The following is a 7,141-nucleotide window of genomic DNA, read 5'->3' on the forward strand; positions in this document are numbered from 1 at the left end:
TTGCCTTTAATATTTTTGAGATTAAGCAAACACTATTTAACACAATAGTGTTTAGTTCTGCAGAAATACAAGCTATTAAAGCTGAAGGTCAATGGGGGTGGGGGGAAAGGAGACATATGTACTACTATCTGCAATACTTTAAATAAAATAAAATTCAAAAAAAATAATAAAAAGCAGTTAAAGTTATACACTGCCGGGGGGCGTTTTAAGTGTGATGAAGACTTACTAGTTTAATCTGTGTGACCGCTGGCACTGTTTCCTCATCTGTGCAATGGGGCAATGACTGTGTCAGCAGTATGAGCTAGATTGTAATAATCTGGTCTTTTTCTTTTCTTAGAAAAATGCGATACAATCTCATATCAGTGCTGTCATGGGGATGGCTATCGGGCTTCTTTGGTTCCTTCCTTTCTGCTCAGTGGCTGCCAGGGTTGCAGATGCTCAGGGGAAACGAATCTCACAATATGCTAGCTCCTGTCCAATTTTGTTCATTTTAAGGCAAATTCTATACTGCTTTAATTCATTATAACTGAAAAATATACACTGATTTTCATCAGAAAAGAAGAACCAAAGATAAACAAATTCTGATAGAAAATTTAATCTTTCTATTTAATCTGTTATTTTCCCTTATCCACAGTCAGAACCACAAAACCATGGTTTTCCTGAATAGGTTTTGGTATATCTGAACCATTATGATTCCAGAGGCGCTAATTTAGGTAGTATTGAAAGGATTACTTCTTGCTGGTATGTACAATTTAATGAGAAGTTAGAAAGCGATCATATTATAAAAAAAAACCTTGAAAAACTCATCATGAGAAAATCTGAAAGTATGGGCAGAGTAGAGGATGCTGTAACTATTGATTATAACTCCTTTAGAAGAAGCCATGAGTCAGTAAGTGTTCCTTTTATGAAATTAAAAAACAACAACAACACACCAACAACCAGCAAATGACTTCCATCCAAAGGAAACATGAATTTTCCCTATGTCTATGCATATAAAAGGAGAGTGTCTATTTTAGGGCCGATTGGATGTCATGTTAAGTAATGAACAGAAAAGTTGACTTTAATTTCACATACTGACTTTCTTAAAGGAATATTTCAGACCAGCACCAATTGATTCATTATATTTATGAAGAAAAATAGCTAATCTATTATAGTCATAATAAAGCATCTTGTTTCTGGATGCAAGAAAGTATAGCTGCCCTTCAGATTGCCTTTTTGTGTGTGAATTCTTTGTTTATGAAGTCCTTATAAATTTATTTCCCTCATGGTTACATAGTGAAGATTTTAACCAGTCTCTAGAAAAAAAATAGTGATTTTTACACAACTTATTCAGTAAAGGTATTTGAAAGCATTTTTAAGAGCAAAGGATTTTAAACCTTATTTTGCCACAGTTGCTCTTTTGTCATTTAATATTAGGGAATTGTAAAAATGTTTTAACAAAATTTTCTCAAGAATGGTAAAACAAACTATAGAAAAACTTTAAGACTTAAAAAAACAGAGTAATAGGAATTCTTAAATGATGCTGGTGGAAATTTAAAATTGGTTTATCCGCTTGGAAAACTGGCAGTTTTATAGCAAACATATGTCTAACATAAGACCCAGCAATTACTCTGTGTCCTCACTACAATTGGTAATTAATAACACATAAGTAAAAATAAACCAAAAGTTTTCTTGTCCCTCAGGCATGGTCCGCTCATCACAATAAAAAAAACTACTTCTCTTTTTTTCTTTCCTTGAGAATGATAAATGCTATTGCTAGAATATCCTTTAAAGATTGAGTAATCCAAATTGCTCATTTCATTTGTATATAAATGGACACCCATCAGGTCTGTCTTCTTAGAAGTCACACAACCAATTAAGGGAAATGCTGGTACTAGAACCAAGGTTCAACCAATCTTGTGATTTGTTGTTGCTTTGAATAACTTCTCCCTTGCTCTCCAACCATTTTAAATTCTATTCTACTTGCATGTGACACCATTTCATTTTCCCCATACCGTTTTCTGTGGTTGGAATTCTGCAGCAGTATTATACTAGGTAAACATCTGCTAACACAAAGAGGGCAATACTCAGGGACATTCAAATTAGGAACAGATTGAACACATCCACTATTCCAATTCTCTCAGCATCTTAGCAATCAGTAGATATGAATGAGCCCAGTCTTGCAGGAAGGTGAAACTTTATCAAGCCTATCTATATATATATATAAACCTAAGTGACCAAAAAACCAAACGAATGACCACTGTGACGCACACTGACCACCAGGGGGCAGACACTCAATGCGGGAGCTGCCCCCTGGTGGTCAGTGAGCTCCCACAGCCAACCTCCCCCAGCCAGCCAACCTCCTGCAGTCCCTCCTCCCAGCCACTGGCCCCAATCGGCCCTGATCAGGACTGGGCGAGATGGCCCTGATTGGCTCCAATCACCAGCCAGGCTGAGGAACCCCACCGGTGCATGAATTCGTGCAGTGGGTCTCTAGTGTCTAAATAAAACAATAGTCACTCAGTGATGTTGACTGTCTGTGTTTAGAAGCATATGTTCCTGACTTCCAGAAAATGGGATGGGTTGCAGCTCATTATAGCCACTCAACTTATCTCTTGATTATCTTCCCTACATTTGTCCATGATTGAAGGCAAGTAGAAGGCCAGGTTATTGGAGACTTTTGCTATCATAAAGGCTGGCAAGCAACTAGGTAAACAGGAGTGCTATGCTTCTGTTTGAGAGAGAGCTTCCCCACAAATTCATTCATTCATTCATTCAGGTGTTTCTCCTACTGCATTACCTTATGGTGTGCTTTTCTCATAGGATTTACTATAGGAATGTTATGGGCTGGAATCTTTAACAGATTGAATTTTCTCAAATCTTAAAAAAAATATTGTAGAGAACTATGGATATTAATCAGTTAATCTAAGCAAACAAAAGTATTTAATTCAGCCCGGAAGGGAGTAAAAGGGCCAACTGCTTCAGATTATGCCCAAGGTTGTCTCAGCATGGCTGCTATTGTTGAATTTGGGCAAGGGTGGCTTTGAAGTTACTTAGCCATTATCATTTGACCTGATTTTTTAGCTGCTTTTTCATGGCTTTTAAAATAATGTGTGAAAACACTGTATTAGACCCATACTGAGAATATAAATGTTACAAAGAATAATACTCTCTTAAAATAATACATATTGTCTTAAAACAATAGTATTATTGTATTCTAAATTGAGAGTAATCTACTTTAAATATTATTTCTCTATGAGAAAACAAATTAGGATTAAAAACAGCATAGCTCCATACATCATACTATATATTATGATAAATTTCAAATGTATTAAAAATTCAAATAAAAATCAGTAAACCATTGAAGTATCAGTAGAAAGCATGAAAGAATGCCTTGATAATTTCGAAACAGAGGCTTTTACACCTATGATTTAAATTCGAAAAAGAAAAAAAGATACATTTGAGTAAATAAAATTCAAAAATTTCTGCATGGAAAAAATTATAAGCCAAGTCAAAAGACAAAGTGAAAAATTAGGGAAAATTTTTAAATTCATATCATACACTTAGAGCCAAATTTTCTAATACATTAAAAGGCTCCTAGAAATTGAACAGAAAAAGAAAAAATCCAATAGAAAAATGAGCAGCTGATATAAACAAATGGTTCATAGAAAAGGAAATATAGTGTCTTTAAAAATATGAAAAGATGCAAAAGGGAAATAAGTGCTCCTTTATATTGCTTTTAAGATAGATGACAATTTGGCAGTATCAATATCTATCAAAACTACAAAAGGAAGTGGACTTTGACCTAGCCTAGCCACTCCACTTTTGAAAATTTATCCTTCAAATGTACTTCCACACATGAGAAATATTTCATAGGATATATTTAAATATACTTCCAAGGGTATTCGAAGGATAATTGCATGAACAGCAGTTGGAAAGAAATGTAAAAAAATATGAAATATGACATATACATGGAAAAGAGCTGATATAATCTGCTTAAACTAGAATACTATACAAATCTAAAAAAATGAGGGAACACTTATATACTGAAATAATAAGATCTCTAAGATATATTCAGAAAGAAAAAAGGTATAGACTATTGTACAGAATATGTTATATTGTTATACTTAATGTAAAAGCATGGGGAAGAAACTAAAAGTAAATGTTCACATTTGCTTGTATAATAAGGACATGCAGAAGAATGTAAAGGGATTAATACATTGGTTGTTGGGAGAGTTAGAAATTGAGTGGATTGAAACAAGGATGGGAAAGAAATTTTCACTTCTCATCTTTCTACATTTTTTTTATTGTTGAACTGTGTGAATGTATAATTTATTGAAAAATCAAATAAAAAAGTTAAGCATTTTGGTCTTAAACTATTTTGAAATTGCTAATAGTGAAGAATTTTTGAGTATATATAGAGAATAACAGAAGTACCCATATATTCACTATTCAGCCTAAGATAAAAAGGATTTAAAACCATTATTGAGCCGAGAGAGAGAGAGAGAGAGAGAGAGAGAGAGAGAGAGAGAACTCATGGACGGGACAAGAGTGTGATGACTGCAGTGGGGAGGAAGAGTGGAGGTAGAAGAGAGTACAGGGGGGATATATGGTGAGAGGGGAAAGAAAAGCCATTATCAATAGTATTAAATCCTCATTCATGTCTCTACATAATGCCTTCTGGTTTCTGCTTACAAATAATTATCCAAAATATGTTATTAATTTTATTTTATCTATAGCACTATCATTTATGTGTATATTTCTAAAAAGGTTTAACCTTCCAAAGAGTTCAGGTAAGATTAGATTATTTCTTCTTTGAATGTTTGGTAGAACTCAATTAAAATTATCTGAGACTGGTATTTTCCTTATGCAAATATTTAAACTCCTAATTCCATTCCTCAATGATTTGAGGTCTATTGCAATTTTCAGTTTCTAGTTGAATCAGCTTTGTTATTGTATGTATTTTTCTAGAAAATTAACCATTTTCTATAAAGTTTTCAAATTCATTTGCCTACATTTTATAATAATCTTCACTTTTTGAAATACATATCTTGAATTCATACTTATCTTTCCTCTCTACTATTCATTATTAATATGTCTTTTATTAGGATTGCTATAGGCCTTCTATAGATTGATTAGTTGAAACTCTATTGTACCTTTGTTTTCTATTTCACTAATTTCATTATATTTTTTTATTTGTCTCTTCCTTCATGTTAAATTTTGTGGATTTTGTTTTATTAATATAAATTCCTAATTTGTGTTCCAACCTATTAATTTTAAGTCTTTCCTATTTTTCAACATTAAATTTTTAATATTTTTCTTTAGGAAATGTGTTTTTTCTTTATTTTCCAAAGTACTTTACAGTTTTGCTTCTGACATTTAATCCTTGACCTACATAGAATTGATGTTTGCAGTAGTGAATGATGGAGATTAAATATTGCCCTCCCCCAACAACCAAGTCTCTAACCTGGGTTTTAAGGTAGTCCCGAATTCATTCACTGCTCTGTGTTTCAGAGCCCTGCGTTGTCTCCTGTACTTTTAGTAACTATTTTAACCAAACCTTTAGGTGAAACAGGAGTAGCAAAAGAACTCAGATTAATGTCTGTCATCAATATTTGATATCCTTTTTTGGATTTTTTATACCTGTCTTGTACTTATCATTTAAGTATTTCCTTTATTTTCTTGCCAGGTTGGTATTATCATTATTTTTTTTAAATATAACATTTCTACTTGCTTTATAGATGGATAAATTGTCAATACTACCAGAAGTCTTTTCAATTGATTGACATATCAATAGTGCCAGAAATCTTTCCAGTTGATTGACATTATAGGCATTTTGAACTCTGACAGAATATAAGCATTGAAATCATAAGCCCAATTTAGTTTTTAAGAAATGTATATTGTAGGAATTTTGCTACTGTGATGTGTTTTCTTTTATCACCAACACTTTCGACACATGACTCAATGCAATGTGTCCCAGTTATTGCAAATTAAAAGAAATAAAAGAAAATCTTATGAGTATAGGAAGCTAAATACCTACTGACTTAAGAATAAATGCTCTTGACATTTTTGTTGCACATTAAGAAGATATTTCATATTGGTTGGAATTGATAATTGAATTTTTTTTTTGAAATCACAATTGCTTAGTCATTTATTTTTCTCTTACAGTTAATTTCTGTATTGGTCTAGGCAAAAAGCTCTCAGATTTCACCTGCTGCCTATGCACTCTTCTAAAATGTTGGGCCGGATCTCCTGAGGCCATGGATATACAGCATGTTCAATAAGGAGGCTGTCATTTCCTCTGGTTTCTTTAAGTAATCACAGAGCAGAGATGAAATCCTGGTGGGATGAATGGAGGCAATATTACGCTAACCAAACTCCTCCAGTGGGGTATTTTCTATCTCTAGTTTTTTTTTTAGTGTCCAGAACCTCCAGGTTGTCTCTGAAACAGTTTCTTCACAGAATTATTTTATACCTTTTAAAATGGGTGGTCTAGAACCAGGGGTGGGCTGAGATTCATCGTTTGTGGGACAAACACAAAACTTATCACAAGTTACTCAGAACCTCAGGTGAGTTTTAGATGCCTAAATAGCTGTCTATAATTGTCTGGAATAAAAGGGTGAAAATGGGTATTAATCACATAGATAGATTAGAATGACTCATACATATTTAAAAATCAAGGCAAATGAGAGTAAACATGTAAGCCACAATACCTTAGACTAGTGGTTAGCACTGTGGCCTCTCTGGCCAGACTCTTGAGTTGAAGTCCTTTGTATTAGGTTGCTAAGGCTGCCTTAACAAAATACAACAGACCGGGCAGCTTAAATAACATAAATTTATTTTATTGACATTCTGGAAGCTAGCCTCTCTCTTTGATTTGCAGATGGCTGCCTTCTTGCTATGTTCTCACATGATCTTTCCTCCATGTTACTGTAGTGGGTTTATAACATTTATGTATTTTATTTTGTTATTTTTCTATCTAGTTATTCTCTTTATGATTGAAAATGGAATATTAAATACTTCAACTGATATTGTTGAATTGTCTGTTTCTTCCTTCAATTCTATCAGTTTTTACCTCATGTATTTTGAAACTCCAATATTATGTACATAAAGGTTTATAATTGGTATGTCTTGTTGATGGATATTATCATTATAAATTGTT

Source organism: Myotis davidii, unplaced genomic scaffold (assembly GCF_000327345.1).
Source record: "Myotis davidii unplaced genomic scaffold, ASM32734v1 scaffold147, whole genome shotgun sequence".
Classification (NCBI taxonomy): domain Eukaryota; kingdom Metazoa; phylum Chordata; class Mammalia; order Chiroptera; family Vespertilionidae; genus Myotis; species Myotis davidii.